The sequence below is a fragment of the Carlito syrichta genome, unplaced genomic scaffold (genome assembly GCF_000164805.1).
Source record: "Carlito syrichta isolate Samal-C Ts95f unplaced genomic scaffold, Tarsius_syrichta-2.0.1 Scaffold316143, whole genome shotgun sequence".
NCBI classification, from domain to species: domain Eukaryota; kingdom Metazoa; phylum Chordata; class Mammalia; order Primates; family Tarsiidae; genus Carlito; species Carlito syrichta.
This window is the reverse complement of record NW_007260239.1, coordinates 222,177-243,316: the sequence shown is the minus strand read 5'-3', so window position 1 is coordinate 243,316 and position 21,140 is coordinate 222,177. Positions and strand designations below refer to the sequence as shown.

The following is a 21,140-nucleotide window of genomic DNA, read 5'->3' as shown; positions in this document are numbered from 1 at the left end:
CGGAGGAGAAAGGGAGAGAGAGTGGGCGTGGGGAGGCCTCCTCTCCGGACACACGCTGGGAAGAGGACCGTAGGGAGCACGCTGCCGGCGCGGCCTCGAGTCCCCAGCCGTTTGGTCCAGAGCGCCTCCTGGGGGACACATCCTCTGTCGCCTCCCGGCGGCCGCGCGGGCACCGGCGACTCCAGGGGTGCTGGGCCCCGCGCGCGCCTGGAAATGGACCCAGCTAGACTGTGCCCGCGCCCCCGGCTGGGGCTCTGCTGTGGTCCTTCCCTCCCCACCGTCTTCCCTGTGTTGGCCCGGAGGGGTTAGGCACCAGGCTTCTGCTCTCAAAGAGCTAACGGTCTGGCAGGGAGACCCAGAGGCAGACATGTAAACAAACAGTGCCAGACACACCTCCGCGCGCAGAGGATGGCAGATAACGCAGTGGGGGCGGCAGGGAGAGCTTCCCGGAGGAGGAGACGTGTCATTTGAGAATTAAGTATGGGAAGGAATTGTGGTGGGGGGTGGCATGGGAGGAAAGGGCGTTCTGAGCAGAGAAAACAGGAAAACAGGGAGACAAGAAAATGATGGGTATGCGTGTTTGTGTGTGTGGACAAGCAAATGTGTTTTCCAACATCGCAGGCTCTTCCAGTATGGCAGAGCTCATATTCATATTGTAGAACCTATTACCTAACCAGCACCAATGGATCTGTTGCTCCGCCCACCTCCCCCTCCCAGGTCCAGTTTTGCTAGGGCCAGTGTGGACAGATTTCATTCAGAATCCACATTTTGGACGAAATTTCATCCTGTTTCTCCCACAAATTGGCGCGTGAAAAGCAGCTGTAATTAGAAGAGTCTCTTCTGCTAATCTCAGTCCCAGGCTGAAAGGCACTGCTGTCCCCTCACTCACACTCCTTCCTCGAGGAAACTGGGTGATGATGTTTCTGGCTGGGTGCACGGGGTGGACAGTGGAGCTATTCAGGGTGGAAAGGAGCCCTGGGGGAGGGGCCAATTGGATGAGGACAGAGATGGTGGATTCACCATTGCACCCTGGCACTTTGAGAGGTCTTTGGGACATCCGTGTCACTGGCCTGGAGTCCGGTGCATATTCCGCCCTGGCACTCAAGAGGTCAGGCCAAGACTCGAGCTACAGATTTTGGGGGTATTCCAGCTTACACTAATATTTAAAAATGTAAGTGTGGACAAAAGTGAGAAAATGCACAGTGGGCTAAAGACAGATTCTAGGGAACACCCGCATTTAGGAACAATGTTTAGCCTCGTACTTGATGAGCAGTGACCACTCAGTGAATCCTGATTGAATTAATGAAATGTTGCGGTGGCACAACACGAGAAAGAAAGAACTAGTAGAGTACAGGAGAGAGAAGAACACCACGGAAACGGAGTAGGGATTTAAAGGTAGGAGTGATCAACAAGCGCTAGGGAGCTGGATGGGTATTGAGGAATGTTCTCAGCTCCGCCAGCAGGGAGGCTGAGGGCCACTGTGGGCAGGACAGGGCCAGAGCCATTGCTGGCTGTGCTTGTCACACTCCTTCCTTAGCACGGGCAGGGACTGAACCTCCTCCTTTGGAAATTTCTCTTTTATTGGGTATTGATTTCATAGGAGCAAATCTCAGAGATAACCAAGACGTATTCCTTGGATGATTTAAGTTGGTTTCTGACCACTAACCAGAGTGAATGGTTGAAATCCTCAGAAGTTGTTGGCTTTGGAGAACTATTTTGCTAGTGATGAGTAGTTTGGTTTAACTACCCATAATTATAGTCCATTACAAATGAAATGAGCAGAGGGTCTAATTTAGTCTTTCTCTCTCTCTCTCCCTCTCTCTCTCTTTTTTTTTTTTGGCTGAAATCATTTGTGACTTTATCTGAAGGAGAGACATCACAGATTCTCTCTAGGCTTCCTAACCACATTTTGTGGGTAAAGTACTCGATAGACACATTTAAATTTGTTCTAGGAGTCTTTCTAAGAAATCTTGCAGTGTAACAGGTTTGGTGGAGGTGGTAGACTGGGTTTAATGGAATAAGAGAGAATACAATAATAAAAAATGCCAGATGTTTTTCTCAGACAACATTTTAACAGCGGGTTTTAATTCATATAGGACTTTCCTAGGGCAGTGGAAGGGACCCCAGAAGACGTCAATGGCTAAATAATTCACAGGGTTCTAGATCTGGCTCAGCCACTGACCAGCTCTGTGACCTTGGGAATGTGATTTAGCCCATCTGGACCTTGGTTTGCTGTCTGTATTATGAATTAGGGAATTTAGAAGCTATGCCCATGTTATGAAATTGTGGTGATTGACTGCACAACTCTGTGAGTACACTGAAAACCATTGGATTGTACATATTAATGGGTGAGTTGTATGGTGTGAGAATTATATCTCAATAAAGTATATATACTATATGTATGTATATGTGTGTATACATATACACACATATATCTCAATACTGAATTATTATTATTATTATTATTGTGAATTGGAGTCTCACTCTGTCACCCAGGCTGGAATGCAGTGGCATGATCACAGCTCACTGTTGCCTCGACCTCCCAGGCTCAGGTGATCCTTCTGCCCCAGCCTCCCAAGTAGCTGGGACTACAGGCACATGTCACCATGCCTGAGCAATTTTTTTATATTTTTTAAAAATAGAGACAAGGTCCCTATATTGCCTAGACTGGTCTTGAACTCCTGGGCTCAAGCAATCCTCTAACCTTGACCTCCCAAAGTGCTGGGATTATAGGTGTGAACCACTGCTTCCAGCCTCAATTCTGAAATTTTTGAGTAATTCACTTAAAGCATTTTTAAAAGAGATAAAGATAATAAAGTGGATCTTTTATACATAAGGGGACCAGGACCATGGCAAACAGATTATTTTTCTCAACGACAGGCAAGGTAGAATTACTTATAGCCTGATACTTACTACTTTTCCCCTGATACCTTGCCTATCTCAGAGAAAAAACAATCTCCTTACTTTACAGATAACGAAGAACTGTAAACCCCAGGGATTATGCATCATTTTGGCAGCGTGTGAAGACCAACAGGAAAGAGGAAGAAATAAACTAAAATGAGAAGGGTATAAATTGAGTCAGTAACAAAATTTAATGAATTCTTTGCTTCAACATTTGGGTCTAGAACCCAAGTTTCCTGAGTTTGCAACTAAGTACTTTTTTTTTCTCTTGACAAGATTTTAAAATAGAACTGTTCACTTTTCTGTAGGGATACAGCTTGAGCTATTAGAAATAAATAAGCCGGGCTCGGTGGCTCAGCCTGTAATCCTGCGCCTTTGGGAGGCTGAGGTGAGTGGATTGCCTGAGCTCGCAGGTTCGAGACCCGCCCGGGCAACTTGGTGAGACCTCATCTCTACAATAAATCAAAAATCAGCCGGGCATGGTACCGTGCGCCTGTAATTCTACTCGGAAGGCTGAGGCGGAAGGATTGCCAGTGCCCAGTGGGTCGAGCCTGCGGCGGCCGGGAACCACCACTGCACTCCAGTCTGGGCGACGGAGTGAAACTCCAACTCAAAAAAAAAAAAAAAAGAAAGAAATACAAATAAAATAAATGCAAAATAACTTAGAGATGGCATTGTGGTTTCTTGTTAAATGTGGTGTCTGACCAATAAAAATAGAGCTTACAATAATTACGTTAGTGTTACCACCCACTGATCTGTATTTGTTATGCTTATTTCATAGTGATGCTATTGTTGGTGAAGGAGGCTCAGGCTGCACCTGTGTGTGCTATAACCTGGAAAGTGTACTCATTGCCATTTATTTCCATTTCTGGACCTCACTGCCCTCCAGGGGCCTTGCTCCACATCCCATAAGTCTAGGGACCAGTTTCATCTCTCTTCTTTTTCCTTCTTCTCTTTCAAGACGAACCATCTAGTGATGATACTCTTGTGAGTGCCGTGTTAAATTTACATCTTTTTGTCCTTATGTAGCAGGGCCCTTTAACCCCTACCATGTGACCCAGCAACACAGTAGGGAAAGAGAGCCCCTAACACTACTTTTTTTGGTAACGTCCCCCCTTTCTCTTTTAACGCATTAGCCAGAAAAAAAAATGAGTGGTCACAAGGGGCCTAGTTAGATTCCCTGTGATCACTGACTGTACAGGCTGACCATTTATGAGGAAATGCTTCAGAGAAGGATTTTCTTTGTAAATTATGAGAGTCTCTAGGGAGGCAATGAATGTCTCTTGTTTCACTATCTCATCAGAGAGAAAGTTAAAAATGCACTTTGCAAAATCCATAATGGTTTGTTTTTTCTCGTAGTTGCATCAGAAAATATATTAAAGCAGAACATTCTTGCTGCTTTTCACATAGATTGCTTGGTACATTAATCCGTAAATCAATGTTTTTTTTTTTAAGTCAAGGTGTAAAGATAAATGTTCAAACCAATTTAATTTTGATTTTTTAAGCATCTGAAGGATAATCCAAACACTTATTACCACTTGTGACTTTTTTGTTCTAGAAAGTAAAGGTAACTCAGGGTATCACTTGGAATTTGATTTAAACATGCATTTGAAAGCATGGATTTTTTTTTCCTATTTCTTTAGCTTAATTTTCCGGCATTGTTAATAAATTGAATGTAAATTATATTTTCCAAAATTAAGTGTATGGGGAATTGTCTCATGTGTACTTGGGGAAGCTATTATTGGCATGCTTTACCCAGAAAATAAAACTGTCAGTAAGCAGAACTGTCACACTTTATTTGGCTGAATCATTGGTGACTATATTTTGGAGATTCTATATCAGCAAAATGTGGATAGTTGGATTTTACTTTTCATAAAAACCTGGGCAAGTGTTGAGGTGAGGGGAAGAATCTGGGGGAAGTACTAGGGATGAGATCAGGGAGACACTGTTGCAGTTCTAACTATTTCAGTTCTTTGAAATGCCTTCCCCATGGCTCTTCATTTCCAGTTCTCAGGGTCATCCTCCCATCCTCTCATGTTTTGACCACACACAGCACCAGCATCCAGTGACTTTCCTGAGCCTGGCATTGTTCCTCCCAACTTTCGAATTCACTGGATAATGAAGGTTTTTTCCCCCCTGGATAAGCCGTTCTCAAACAATGAAGTCACGTGAACTTTGCCTGTTCATATCATCCATCAGTAGTAGAGGCTGCTGCTATTTCAGACTGAATGACTTGGGTCTGCCTTAGTGAATCTGATATAGGAGTCATGGCTCATCATATTCATCCATGGACCTTCCTCATGGGCCACAAATCAAAAGTCCAGGACCCGTCAGCTCATGTGTATGTGCTTCTCTGCTTCTGTGTAACAATGAAGGCTATACACCTGCGTAGTCACACCACTGTGCTTTCAAACCCATGTCCTCTCATTTTCTCAGGGACTTTGCTCCTGTTGCTGCAAATCTCTTCTGCAGTACATTTCTTCTCGCCTGGGTCATTTCCACCGTAGGAAAAAGACAAAAGGTTTGAGAGAATAATGGAAGGTCTAAGCAAGTCATGGAAGGTTTATGAAATATGGGTTTTGTAAGGGGAGTTTCCTGTGTGATTAGGGTGGCTGGGATTGTAAGGGAATTGTTGATAAATTTTTCTAAGAATATAGCACTGGTGTCAGAGATGCACTGATACAGGACATGGGCAACAAGGTTTTTCTTAGAATGTTGATCTACTCATAGTAAAAAATTGCAAGAGATTTAATTCTGAAATCTGTTTCTTTAAAATTTCAACCATCTTCTGAACTATAGCTTTTTCCTGTTTAACAGTTTCCACCCAATTTCAAGTTGAAAGCACTGTCTTCTTCATTTGAAATGATAATTTTATATCTTGAGGTAGAATTTTCCTCTTAAAGCTTTTCAGATTCATATCTCAAGTGTTTGGCTTCTTGTTACATCTCACTACCTATAACATGCCAGTTATGTATCATTGCCTTCTGTTTGTCTTCCTTCTCTGCTTGAAAATGTATATCTTTTGGTTAACTACATCTTTCTCAGTGAGACCACTGAGTACACGCTCTCTCTCAACTTTTTTTTGGTCAGTTCCTGCAGCTTTTTTTTTTTTTTTCCAGCCTGACTTTGTTACTGTGGCCTGACATTGAGAATGTTTGTCTTTTTTTTTGAGTTGGAGTCTCACACTGTCACCCAGACTGGAGTGCAGTGGCCGCTCCCGGCCACTGCAGCCTCGACCTGCTGGGCTCTGGCGATCCTTCCGCCTCAGCCTTCCAAGTAGCTGGAACTACAGGCGCGTGCTACCACGCCTGGCTAAGTTTTGATTTATTGTAGAGATGAGATCTCGCCAAGTTGCCCAGGCAGGTCTCGAACCCGCGGGCTCAGGCAATCCGCTCACCTCAGCCTCTCAAAGCGCTGGGATTACAGGCTGAGCCACTGAGCGGGCCATGGAGAATGTTTGTCTTAAAAACCCAGGAGAACAATGTTTCCTCCAGTGTAACTTGATTCTGTACTCTTGGTTTTTCTCTCTTTTTTAAGAAATGGGATCTCACTTTGTTGCCCAGGTTGGAGTGCAGTGGCTATTTGCAGATGCAATCATAAGGCACTACAGCCTTGAACTCCTGGGTTCAAGCAATGGACTACAGGTGTGCACCACTGTGCCTGTGTTTTCTTCATGTGTCTAAATTGTTCTATGTAACCAGGGAATTTCACATGCTTATACTTTTTCTAAAAGCCTTGCATTCCCCTGTGGAAGGTACGTGTTTTCTTGTTTATTTTATTCTTCTATAGCATGGTGTATTCACATAACCTTGGACATACACTCTTCCAAAGTCTAGTTGAATTCAAGTACTTTTTCACCAGGTTTGACTTCCGCATTACCTAAATAGGCTCCCTGTGAAAAGAAGTAATCATATTTCAGGAGATTTTTTCTTTGCCTTTTAAATAATCATCCTAGGAAAAAGAGATTTTGCGTTTTATTAATGTAGTTTTTTATGCTTTATGCTGGCTTTGTTAGGTTTTTGAATATTTGGAAGAACTGAGTCATCTCTGATAAGTGATGTTATTTTTTATAAAATTATGTCTATGTGGATCTGTTATTAATGTGAATGTTCCAAAAATAATATAAAATTTATAAAGATAAGATGGTTCTGGTGTGACACTGTCATGATTCTGGTTGTTATCTTAAAGTATGGTATACAATAGAAGTAACTAAATTTCCTTGTTAATTATTTGTTACAATGAATTCTCATCAGATTTTAACCAAGTCTAGTCTAAATTTTTGTCATCTACAGTTTTGAGTCTTCTATAAAGTCATCTGCAATCAGATTCATGGACAAGACTCTAACAAGTATCCTTGAATACATGTTTCTGATAACTTTAAAATCAATGGACTAAGTAAAAGTTTCAAAAACTCTAATAAAAAAAGTATGGATTCCTGAAGCTGCTAACCAAAATAAAACAAAACTAGAGTTATTACATGTGCCTAAACTGATAAAGATTTGTGGTTTTTATGACTTTTAGTTAAAATATTGCTGGTTCTCTAATATTTTATTTTCCAGATTTAAGGAAACTTTTCTCTTAAGGTACCTATAACTTGCAGCAATTTGGTATATGCTTATGAACAGTTCTAAAATAATTACTTTTTCTTTTTATATGATCCCTCCAAAATTCAAAAACTACTCATAAATATTTTTAAATTTTATGACAGTGTATTTATTTACATAAGTTCAGTAAAAATCTGTTTTCATTATAACAGGATGCATTTTTAAATTGTGTATAGGTACTGTGGATAAAATCTGAAGCTTGCCTTGATTTGACTTTCTAACCTCAAAAGTTAAAAGAAAAAGTTCAATCTGTGAGATTCAATCACTGTTCTTGCTACACGTATATAAATAATCAGGCAAAATCTGGTAAAACTAAATTTATTTTATAAACAGATTAGTCTTACTCTGAATATTTTTGGTAAAAATTGGGATGACTGTAATGCACCTGTTATTAGATTGTAGCCCTGCACATTGTTTTCAAGTTTTATTATTTACTTATAGACTGAATTGGATCCTAAATTCTTCTAGGCTCATCTAATCCAATTTTCTCCCCTGGAATTACTGAAAATGGAAACTCTTCTTTCCTGAAGCCCTATAAACTAAAACTAAACAACTTAATATAAATTTCAAGGGGCAAGCCTTGTGCTTGATATGTAGGCCACACAGGAAGCTCACCAAACCACCTGATGCCATAACCAGAGGCATTAAACTGCAAAATGGCCAACTTACACACCTTGGACAGGCTTTCCCAAGACGTTGGAACAGGACTCTATATCATAACGAGACTCTTACTCTTATGCCTACCTTTTTCACTTAACAAGATAATGCTGTAATTAAAATTTCACAGTCAGTAACTGTTTTGGGTAGCTTGACAGAACCAGTCCACCAGGTGGTAACTTCAGCAATATACCTAACACAACTTTTGGTTCAAATTTTGTGGCCTCTTTTATAGAGTCTGCACTCTTTGCTTTAATTCAACCCAGCCATTGAATGCAGCTCAATGGCTACAACAGGTCTCACTTAGTTCCCCCATGGTCTTTTGTTTTGTTTAGTTGATTGCCCATAGACTTGGATCTTTAATTCAGAACCATTCTACAAACTAGATTTGTAATACTCCTATTGGTTTTACTTTATATTTTCCTCTTTAAAGTGTGTCCTTGTCTGTCAAACCTCTGCAGAAATGCAAGTCTTAGCAGAGAGAGATTGGTTCAGTATCTTGACATGACAGCTAGTACCTACAGAACAGAGAAAATCAATCTTAATGATGAGATTTAGACAGACTAAACCTGAGATGAGAGTTTCTCCTTCTGCTCTTCTTGTTGCTCAAATGTGGCAAAAGGGGTCTTGATATTGACCTTCAACTGATGATTTCCTCCCACCCGACATAGGACAAGACTAACCAGGACAGGTCCATCCCAGCACCCAGGGGCACTCAAAACAAACCATAGGCTGACTGATCAGTGATGCTTTTGGAGAAAGATCTTGATCAAAAGAAGGGAAATGTGAAAGTTGCAAATACCAGGATAAAATCACTTTTGTCAGACCCAAACAAATTGGAACTGGGAAAGCACAAAGGAGGAGGGCTATGCCTGCATCTCTGAGATAAGAATGTCTCGAGGACTTTCTAAAAGAACCCCTCAAGAAATTCAGTCACACCTTCCATGCATCTCATTCTCTTCATGACCTATCTTTGGCACACATGCATACATTTTTGTAACCAGATTTATCACTAGACATCCTCTAGGACTGCAGCAATTAGATAAGTTGCTCTTGAAAGAACACGGCATCTCTACCAATGAATTGATACCAATTTTAGCTTTGAGCCACTGGAACTGATGAATTGTGTTTCCAAGCAGCTTATGTAAACATTTTCTTTTGAAAATGAAAGTTTCCTCTCACCTTAGCCTGCTTGGATCCATCTATGGCTTGCTATAGCTGTGCATCTGGATTATAATCCTCTTTGCTTATTCCTGAATAAACTCATTAAATTAGGAGATGCTTCTCTCTGATGCCTTTTTTAGGCTGAAACAATCAGTGTGCAGACATGCTCTTTAGTATCTCCTATCTTGAAAAATAAAATAAAAAAACAGGAAACCCTCCCTTTGGTCTCAGATCCCCCTTTACTTCTGTCCCTTGCCCAGCAAGATGTATTGAGAAAATTGTCTGTTGTCCTGTCTCTGCCTTCTTATCACCTATTCTCTTCTCAATCTAGTCCAGCTGGCTTTCTTCTTCAGTGCCCTGAGACCATACTTGCCTAGGTTTTGGGTGACCTCTACATTGCCATATCTGATGGTTATTTTTCCATTTGAACTCTCAAAAGAATTTGACCCAGTGGACCATTCTCTGCTTACACCTTACACCTTCTACGGTTGCTCAGTTTTCTGCTGAACTCTCCTTCACATCTCCTTTAATGGCTCCATCTCATCCCCTTGCCCTCTAAATCCTGGAATACCCCAGGCTCTGGCTCGGTCACCTCCTCTTTTCTAATCTTGCACTCTCCCAAGGTGGCTTACCCGGCCATATTGATTTACATGCAATCTATACACTGATGACTCTCTAAATTATATTTCTAGCCCAAGTGTTCCTCCTGAACACGGACTCATAAATCGAACTGCCTGCATCACCTCTCTCCTTGGCTATTTAAAAAGATCTCAAACTTAGGATGTCCAAGTTTTCACCCTAAGCTGTTTTTCTACTAATGGTCTTTTCACCCTAAGCTGTTTTTCTACTAATGGTCTCAAGCAGTTGCTCAGCTGCTCAAGTAAAACAAAACAAAAGATAAAACAAAAACCAGGACTCATCCTTGATTTCTTCCTTTCCCTTATTCCCAGTTTATCAGCAAATCCTTCCTCTTGGTTCTACTTTCAAAATACATCCTTCATCCATTCACTTTTCTCCATCTCTGCTACTATCATCCTGGTCCTGGCCATCATTTCTTGTCCTCATGACTGCAGTGGCCTCCTAACCAATTTCTAGACCTTTGCTCCTCCCCAGCTAGAATCCGTTTGCCCACAGTGGCTAGGATACTCTTTTGAAAATATGTCCCAGACTGTGCCATTCTTCTGCTTGCAAGTCTTCAGTGGCTTCCAATTGTATTCAGAATAAAACCTAAACTTCCTCCTCAAACCTGTGAGACCTCATGTGACTTGGCCTCTCCCATCCCTCTCCTGCTAATGTTTAGCCACATTGTCCTCTTTTTGTTTCCTTAATGTGCTAAGGTCTTTCCATGTTGGGGACTTTGTGGTTGCTGTTTCCTCAGCCTATAGTGCCATTCTCCTTGATCTTTGCAAAGTGGTTCCTTCTTGTCAGTCACATCACAGCACAAATTAAGGTCACCCCTTAAGAGAGGCAGTCTCTGACTATTCATTTCAAATAGATGTTTATCCTCTCCAGCAAGTTACCCATTTGGGTGTTTGTTTTTTGTTTTACTGTATTACAAATATTTTAATATTTTGATGATTGTTTTTCAATATAATTGGTTTCCTTTATGATCCTATGTATTTCCCTCCCCCTCTCTCTCCCTCCCTCCCTCGTTTTTGAGTTGGGGGTCTTACTCTGTTGCCCAGACTGGAGTACAGAGGCACAATCATGGCTCACTGCAGTTTCAAAGTTCTGGGGTCAAGTGATCCCCCTGCCTCAGCCTCCTGAGTAGCTAGGACTACAGGTGCATACCTCCATGCTTAGCTAATTTTTTTTTTTGTAGAAATGGGGGTCTTCCTCTGTTACCCAGGGTGGTCTCAAACTCCTACCCTCTAGTGATTCTCCCACCTTGGCCCTCCAAAGTGCAGAGATAACAGACATGAGTCATGACACTAGCTGCTTCTATGTATTTTTAAAGTAAACTTTTTATCTTGAGATAATTGCAGTTCCCCCCATTGGTAACGTTATGAAAAACTATCGTACAATATCACAACCAGGAAATTTACATTGATACAGTCAGGACATGGAGCAGATACATCACCACAAGGATCCTACTACCCTCCTGTATCCACTCCCTCCTTAACCATAGAAACTACTAATTTATTCTTTATTTCTATAATTTTGTCAATTCAGAAATATTATAGGAATAAAATCATTACAATTTGAAACTTTTTGGGATTGTATAAAAAAACTTGACATAATACTGTAGAGATTCATCTAGGTTGCTGGATATCAATATTTTTGTTCCTTTTTATTGGTGAGTAGTATTCCATGGTATGAATGTATCATAGTTTGTTTAGCCATTTACCTATGGAAGAACATGGAGATTGTTTCTAGTTTGGGGCTATTATGAATTAAACTGCTATAAATATTTATGTACAGGTTTTTATATGAACATAAGTTTGCATTTCTCTGGGATAAATGCCCAGGAGTGCCGTTGTTGGATCATATAGTAGTTGCATGTGTAGTCTTTTAAGAAACTATCAACCTCTTCACTAGAGTGGCTGTACCATTTTACATTACCATGAGTATTGTATGAGGGTTCTAATTTTACCGCTTCCTCTCCAGCACTCACAGTCACTGTTTTTTATTTTAGCCATTGTGGTAGGTGTGTAATGATATGTCATTGAGGTTTTAATTTGCACTCTCCTAATTGTTAGTGATGTTGAGTAACTTTTTTTGTGCCATCTGCTTTCTGTATCTTCTCTTAGGTGAAGTGTCTGTCCATATTTTTAACTCATTTTCTAATTGGACTTTTAAAAAACTGTTGAGTTATTATTTATATTCTAGTTACTGGTCCTTTGTTGGATCTGTGACTTGCACATGCTTTCTACTACTCTGTAGCTTGTCTCTTTATCCTCTTAATTGGATCTTTTACAGAGTAAAAGTTTTTATTTTTGATGAAGTCCAATTTAACAATTTCTTCTTATATGTATCATACTTTTGAAGTCTAAGAACTCTGCTTATCTTGAGATCCTGAATATTTTCTTCTATGTTTGTTTTTAAGTTTTACAGTTTTACATTTAAGTCTGTGATCCATTTTAAGTTAATATTTTAAAAAATAAGGTCATTTTCTTTAACTGTGGATCTTCACTTACTCCAGTACAATTTATTGCAAAGATTTTTCTTCCTCCATTAAATTGCTTTTTTATCAAAATCTGCTGGGCATATTTGCTTGTCTGTTCATGTGTTATCTATTCTGTTCCTTTGATCTCAGTGTTTATCCCTTGGCCAATACCATCCAGTCTTGATAACTGTAGCTATATGATAAGTCTTATATTACGTATACTGATTTGTCCCACACTTATTCTTTTTCAAAATTGTTTTAGCTATTCTAGTTCCTTTGTCTTTTCACTTAAATTTAGAATAGTCTTGTCTATACAAGAAAATCTTGCTAGAATTTTGGTAGAAATTGCATTAAACCTGTATATCGACTTGGGGAGCATTGCTGTATTTCCTGTTGTGAGTCTTCCAATCAGTGGATATGGTATGTCTCTGCCTGTATTTTGCTCTTTGATTTCTTTCATCAGCATTTTGTAGTTTTAGCACACAAGTCCTGTGCATGTTTTGTTAAATTTATACCTAAGTATTTCTCGCTTCTTTTTAGTGATTGTAAAGGGTATTATATTTTTATTTTTATTTTTTGAGTTGAAGTCTTACTCTGTCTACCAGACTGGAGTGCAGTGGCATGCTCCTGGCCACCGCAGCCTCAACCTGCTGGGCTCTGGTGATCCTTCTGCCTCAGCCTTCCAAGTAGCTGGAACTACAGGCGCATGCTACCACGCCTGGCTACTTTTTGATTTATTGTAGAGATGAGGTCTTGAACCCGCGGGCTCAGGCAATCCGCTCACCTCAGCCTCCCAAAGTGCGGGATTACAGGCTGAGCCACCGAGACCGGCTAGGGTTTTATATTTTTAATTTAGCTGTCCATGTGTTCATTGCTAGTGTATAAAGATATAATTGACTTTTGTATGTTTGTCTTGTATCCTATGACCTTGCTGAACTCATTTATTAGTTCTGGGGTTTTTGTTTTTAAGATTCCTTGGAATTTTCTTTGTATGCAAATATGTTATCTGCAAATATGGATGGTTTGATTTCTTCATTTAATCTGCATGCCTTTTATTTCTTTTTCTTACCTTATTGCACTGGCTAGAACTTCCACCACTTTTTGAATAATAGTGGTAAGGGTGGACATTCTTGCCTTGTTTTCCATCTCAGGAGGAAACAATTCAATCTTCCATTAGTAATTACGTGTTACCTGTGGGTTTTTTGTGGGTACTTTTTATCACGTTGAGTAAATTCCCCTCTGTTTCTATTTTTCTGGGTTTTTATCATGAATTGGTACTGAGTTTGTCAGATGCTTTTTCTATATCAATTGATATGGTCATGTGATTTTTCTTCTTTAGCCTATTAATGTGGTAGACTACGTTAATAGGTTATTGAAAGTTGAACTAACCTTATATCCTTGGAGTAAATATTGTGTATAATTCTTTTTTTTTTTTTGAGTTGGAGTCTCACTCTGTCGCCCAGATTGAAGTGCAGTGGCCCACTCCTGCCCACTGCAGCCTCGATCTGCTGGGCTCCGGTGATCCTTCCGCCTCAGCCTTCCAAGTAGCTGGAACTACAGGCATGCGCTACCACACCCGGCTAATTTTTGATTTGTTGTAGAGATGAGGTCTTGCCAAGTTGCCCAGGCGGGTCTTGAACCCGCGGGCTCAGGCAATCCACTCACCTCAGCCTCCCAAAGCACGGGATTATAGGCTGAGCCACCGAGCCCGCCTGTGTATAATTTTTTTTAGAGATTGATGAATTCTATTTGCTAATATTTTGCCATTAATTTTTGTGTCTATATTCATGAGGGATACTGGTCTTTAGTTTTCTTTTTTTTGTGTTATCTTTGTCTAGTTTAGTATTAGGTAATACTACTCTAATAAAATGAATTGGAAAATGTTCTCTCCTGGTTTCTGAAGGAGATTGTGTAGAATTGGTATTAATTACTTAGACAAGTAGTAGAATTTTCTAATGATACCATCTAGGACTGGAGATTAATAATTTGGGAATTTTTAAATTACAAATTTAATGTTTTTATTTTTTAAATTTTTTTATAAACAATATTTTTTATTATGATATTGTGGGGTACAGTTAAGGGTTAGGTATACAAATACGCTTCGTTCGGGCACCCTTGTTGATAAGAGGTGTCTCCCCATCCCCAGACAGATGTTTACTACCATTAATCACATCTCGCTTCCCGTTCCTCCCCCCATAGTTTCCCACCACTATCAGTCATTTTCTTATGGTAATACATTGGATGACCAAGGTTCACTATATGAGCGAGAACATGTGATACTCAGATCTTTGTTTCTGTGAGAGGTCACTCAGTATTATAGATTCTAGTTCCATCCAGGTTGCTGCGAAATTCATGATTTTGTTCTTTTTTATGTCTGCGTAGTATTCCATCGTGTATATGTACCACATTTTAAAAATCCAGTCCTCTTTTGAAGGACAGCATGGTTGCTTCCAGGTTCTTGCTATTGTGAACAATGCTGCGATAAACATACGTGTGCAGGTATCTTTTTTATAGAGTGATTTGAGTTCTTCAGGATATATTGCCAGTAGGGGGATTGCAGGGTCATATGGGAGGTTGATATTTAGAGCTTTTAGGAATCGCCATACTGCTTTCCACAGAGGTTGCATTAGTTTAAACTCCCACCAACAGTGTAGAAGTGTTCCCTTTTCGCCACATCCTCTCCAGCAACTGTTGTTTTTTGAGTTATTGATAATTTTCATTCTGACTGGAGTTAGGTGGTATCTCAGTGTGGTTTTGATTTGCATCTCCTTGATGATTAGTGAAGTTGAACATTTCTTCATGTGTCTGTTGGCTGCTCGGATGTCTTTAATAGTTATATTGTTATTCAAATTATCTATTTCAATTTGAATAAGTTTTACTAACTTGTGTTTTTCAAGAAATTGGTTCATTTCATTTAAGATGTCAAATGTATGCATGGAGAGTTATTTATAGTATTCCTTATTATCCTTTTGTTGTCTGCAAGGTCTGTGGTAACACCCCATCTTTCATTCCTAATATTAGTAGTTTGTGTTTTCTCTGTTTTTCTTTGTCAGTCTTGCTAAGGGTTTGTCAGTTTTATTAATCTTTTCAAGAACCAATCTTTGTTTTCTTTTCTGCATTGTTTTGTTTTCCATTTTATTGATTTCTGTCATTATCTTTATTATTTTCTTCTTTCTTCTTGCTTGAGTTTTTTTTTTTTTTCTCTGTAGGTTCCTGGAGGAAATTAGATTATTGATTTGAGAACTTTTTTCTCTTTTCTAATGTACAAAGTTAGTGTTGTATATTTTCCTGTTAGCACCGCTTCAGTTGGGTCTTACTAATTTTGATATGTTATATTTTAGTTTTCATTAATTCTTTTTTTCTTTTTGTAGAAATAGGGTCTAGCTATGTTGTCCAGGCTGCTCTTGAACTCCTGACCTCAAGCAATCCTCCTGCCTTGACCTTCCAAAGTGCTGGGATTACAGGCATGTGCCATTGTACCTGGCCTCAATGTATTTTGACTTCCCTTGTTACTTTCTCTTTGATTCATAGATTATTTAGATGTTTGTATTTTAGTTTCCAAGTGCTTGGAATTTTTTCTGTTATTGATTTCTATTGCCATTATAGAAGACACTCTGTATGACTTCAATTATTCTAAGGTTTATTTTCGGGCTCAAGATATGGTCTATCTTGGTATACTTTATATGGTTGCTTCAAAACAATCTACTTGCTGACTGAGTGGAGTGTTCTAAATAAATCATCTAAATATTGATTAGCTCTTGTTGTTTGATAGTATTATTGACTTCTCCTATATCCTTATTGATTTTCTGTCTAATTCCATTAATTGTTGAGAGTAGTATCCAACTATAATTGTGGTTTTGTCTATTTTTTTATTACTATTAGTTTTGCTTTACATAAATTGCAGTTTTGCTGTTTGCTGCATATACATTTAGGATTACTATGTCTACTTGATGCATTCACCCTTTTATTGTCATATAATGTTCTCTTCTGTCTTTGGTAATTTTCTTTCCTCTGAAGTCTATTTTATCTGATATCAATATAGCCAATCCTTCTTTTTTTCTTTTCTCCTGCTTTCTTTTGATTAATGTTTCCATTGTATATATATGTTTCTTATAGAAAGCACATAGTTAGGTCATGCTTTTTTTTTTTTTTTGAGAGTTGGAGCCTCTCTCTGTTACTCAGGCTGGAATGCAGTGGCACACTGCTCATGGCCACTGCAGCCTTGACCTCCTGGGCTCAGGCGATCCTTCCGCCTCAGGCTTCCAAGTAGCTGGAACAACAGGCACACACCACCATGTCCAGCTAATTTTTGTGATTTATTGTAGAGACAAGGTCTCACCAAGTTGCCAAGACAGGTCTTGAACCCCCAGGCTCAGGCAATCCTCTTGCCTTGGCCTCCCAAATTGCTGGGATTGCAGGCTGAACCACCACTCCTGGCTGTTAGGTCATGCTTTTTAATCTGCTCTGTTAGTTTGTCTTTTAATTAGTGTATTTAGATCATTTACATTTAATGTCACTAAAAGTTAAGGTTAAAGGCTGTTACCATTTTATTTTTTGATTTTTGTTTGTTGGTCCTGTTTTTTATTTTCTCTCCTGCCTTCCTATGTGTTAGTTTAAATTTTTTAGAATTCCATTTTTATTTACATATAATGTATTTGAAATATCTCTGTACAGCATTTGTAGTGGCTGTATATATGTTATCAAGGTCTACTGGGGTCATCATTTTACCATTTTAAGTGAAATGTAGAAGTACTTAGGAGGAGTCTATTCTATTTACCCATATTTTTTGCTTATTATGTTCTTTCTTCCTTTCTGATGTTCCAATGTTCCTTTTTAAATTGTTTACCGTTTAGAGAATCTTCGTTAGCTATTCTTTTAGTTTTCCTTCATCTGAGAATATCTTGATTTCTCCTTCATTCCTGAAGGTATTTACTCTGGATATCCAATTCTGAGTTGATGTTTATTTTCTTTCAGTGCTTGAAAAATACTGTGCCCCTTTCTTCTCACCTCCATGATGTTAAATTAAATAAGTAGGAAACCATTAGTTTAAGGTTGTATTCATCCTTTGAGTTCCTACATAATGAACTACAATCTAATAGCATATAAACAAACTGAAACCTAAGTTAGGAATATAACAGACAGCTAAGCTTCAGTCAATCACAAGCAACTAAGTTTCAGCCAATCACAGGCTTATTTTTATTTGACCAGACAATGCCCAAATATGCCAGTGTCTCATCACATCATGCTCAAATAACGCTGACACCCAACTGCAGCCAATTAGTTGATTTATTTACTTTGCATCTGTGTCTGGCCTGTAAAAGTGTACTGCTCACACTGCTGGGCAGAGCTCTCTCAATCTCTTCTGGTTTTGAGTGCTGCCTGATTCATAAATTGCTCTTTGCTCAAATAAACTATGTTACATTTGTCTAAAGTTTTTTTTATATAAAATGATTTCTGATAAGAAGCCTGATAATTTGAATTGTTTTCCTCTATAGGTTAGGTTTCATTTGTCTCATTGCTTTCAAGATGTTTCTTCTTTGCCTTTAGTTTTTAGAAGTTTGCCTTTGATGTGTTTTGGTGTGGATTTTTCTTTTGCTTTATTCTGTTTTGGATTTACTTAGCTTCTTGACTCCATAGGCTTATGCCTTTTGCCAGACTTGGAAAGTGTTCAGCCATTGCTTCTTTGAGTGCTTTATCAGCCCTGTCCTCTTTTTCTTCTCTTTTTGGAACTATGATGAACTAAATGTTAGATCTTTTGTTGTAGTCCACATGTCCTTGAGTCTCTGTTTTTTTTCTTCTTCCCCTACCCCCAGTTTATCTCTCTGTTGTTCAGATTGAGTAATTTCTATTGTTTTTTTCAATTTGCTTTCTTTTCTCTATCTCCTGCATTCTGTTAGTGAGCTAAGGGCTGATTTTCTATTTCAGTTATTGTATTTTTCATTCTAAAATTCCTTTTGCCTCTTTTTTATATTTTCTATTTCTTTGCTGAAACTTTCTATTTTTCACTTGTTTCAAGCATGTCCACAATTACTTGTTGGTGGTTCCCTTAACATATTTTTTGGGTAATCTTAATGGTTATGTCATCTTGGTTTTGGGACCTATTGATTGTCTTTTCTCATTCAACTTGAAATCTTCTTGGTTTGTGGCATGATAAGTGATTTTTTAAAATTGGGATCTGGGCATTTTGGGCTATTATGTTATGAGATTCTGAATTTTATATAAATTGTCTGTTTTTGATAATTTTCTTTGATACTGCTCTGGTAGGGGGAAGGGGACACTGTCTTGTTAATTCTGGGTGGGGGGTAGATGTCCAGGTTCCCCTCTCAGACTCTGTTGACACTCAAGTTGGGGCTCCTCCTTATTGCTGAGGGAGAGTGGGAGTTCTGACCACTAGGCCTCCACTAATACTTCTCTGACTGGGAGGGGTAGGAGTGCCTTATTCTGTTCCCCACTTGGCCTCTGCTAACACCGTGGAAGGGGCAACCTTATTATCACCAGTCAGTGATAGAAGGGCTGACTCTTCACTAGACCTCTTCTGACAGCACCCCAGTGGGAAGGAGGGTAGGGCACCTCATGAATGCTGGAGAGGTGAAAGTTTTGGCTCCCCCATCCTCTTCATTGACAGCAAAGGTGGAGGCTGACGGGGGTTGTTACGTTGTTACTACCTTACAGGGCCTATTGGCCTTTTCTGATACCACCCAGGGGTGAGGAGGAGAGGGAGGTATTGGATAACCTCCTCTGAGCCTGGCTATAGTAGAAGCTTAAGCTTCCACTCATCTTTTGCTGGTGTGTATGGGGGTGGGGCCACCATTTTCTTCTGTGGTGTTCATCTGGAGTATGGCAGTTATTGTTTAAAAGCTTTCTGTCTTGCTAGGCTGTCCCTTGCCTGATCCTTTGGCTGGAAAGAGCAGGCAGTCCTTTGTTGGGGCTTTTTCTTCTGTGCCCATGAACATTTCCATGTTGCTAGCTTCTTCAATTCTAAGTCTTGGCTATGTGAGGGAAAAGGAACTCACTACCATGTCATTTCTTGAGTCTCAGGGCCCCTGGTTGATGTGCCTTCTCTCCACATTTCAGTGTCTTTTTGTGCCTATGTTTTATATAACGCCTAGGGTCTTTAGCTGTAATTAGTGAGAGAAACAGGGAAAAGTACATCTACTCTTATCTTCTCTAAAGCAAAAGTCCTTCGTGTTGCCCAATTTTGAATTCTTTTCTAGAAGTTATTACTGTCTGAAAATTTATTGTCCTGTTTATCCCTTATGTCATCCCAAGTCCTTCAAACACTGCCTAGCACATAGTAGGTGCTCAGAAATTATCTGCTGAAGGTTGAATAAACATTTAGCAAGTAGTGATGATGGTTAACTGAGACCTGGACAGCCTACTTCTGTTTACCCTTAGCCTATTGTTTGCCTAGATCCTCTTGAGTTTTTTGAGGGGTTTGTGGTGGCAGGAAGATGTTTAGCAACCAGATTTTATATGTAATTTCCTAGTTTTAAAATATTGGTAATTAATTCAAATTTTTAAAAAGCTGTGCAGACCAAAGAAACATATGTGATGAATTACTGTGATCCACTGCCAAATGGTTGGCAACTTTTCCTTCAAAGTCTTAGATAAGCATGTATCGCTTGAATGGTTCATCTGCAGGTCACCTTTTTCTCAGTTTTGAATAGGAGAAGGATGACACCAGTTCACCCGTAGTGCTGCCAGTACTTGCTCAGGAGCTTAATTTGTTCTCTGTAGAGACGACTCTTGGCTTTTTGTCTGAGGATGTTCCTGGAAACCTTATTAGAAGGCAGATTGGATAGAAATGAATCGAGCGTTTGCCCACATGCTGTTGTGTGTCTTGAAGGAGCTTGGCTGGGCATAATGTGGGAACTGTGGCATGATCAGGAATGAAGGCAGAGAGCTGTCAAGTCATGATAGAAATCTGAGAATGCTGAGTGGGCAAAGCAGCAGAAGGCAGGCTTTAAAATGAGTGGGCAGCCTTACAGGGCTGTGCAAAAGCTGGCAGGAAATGAAGTGGAGCTGGTGCTGCTTTTGTACTGACCCATTTAGGAATCTTTATAGAACAGGATGCAAGAATGGGTAGTTTCAATAATGTTATAAGGCAGATAGATATAATCCCCTAGATACTGCGTACAGAGGTCTTCAGAAATGCAGAATGAATTAATGCTTGCATTCTCTTCACGACTTGTGTTCACAGCTCATAGAAAGAAGCCTGAGGTTTCTAGGCTTCTGATAGCTGAATAACCGGAGTTTTGCACCCAAATTTAAAATGTTTTGTGTTTAACTCTGGCATCTACTTTGTTTTGAACTGTGGCTTTTATAAATAAATAAAGAGGAGTCAAGATTTCTACACATTTTATCTTTATATCCAGAAAAAATATTTTGCGGTCAACCAACCAACCGTTATGTGAGTATTGATCAAAATACAAGTTAGCTTTACTTTGCAGAGGTGGTGGGTGCTGAGCAAAGTGTTTTAGAGGCAGGCTCTCATTTAATCCTCATAATAACTCTATCAGAAAAGCACTATTCTTTATCTTTCTTCTACAAAGGAGAGAACCAAGACTTGGCAAGCCAAGGTTAAGTAAAACTTGATCAGGGTTATAAAGTTGGAAAGTGTTCTGCGCTTGTGTGATCCCAAGGCTAGTATAGTGCAGTATTTGTCATCATTGCATGAGATAAATCTATTGCTATTCTCTAGTCTCTTC

The 21,140-nt window shown here is 39.5% G+C and overlaps 1 protein-coding gene across 1 annotated transcript in view; it reads left to right on the top strand.

Moving 5' to 3' along the window:
- SH3GL3 (SH3 domain containing GRB2 like 3, endophilin A3) overlaps positions 1-21,140 on the top strand; it is a 128,674-nt gene that overhangs the window by 562 nt on the left and 106,972 nt on the right. The gene's annotated exons all lie outside the window — the stretch shown is intronic.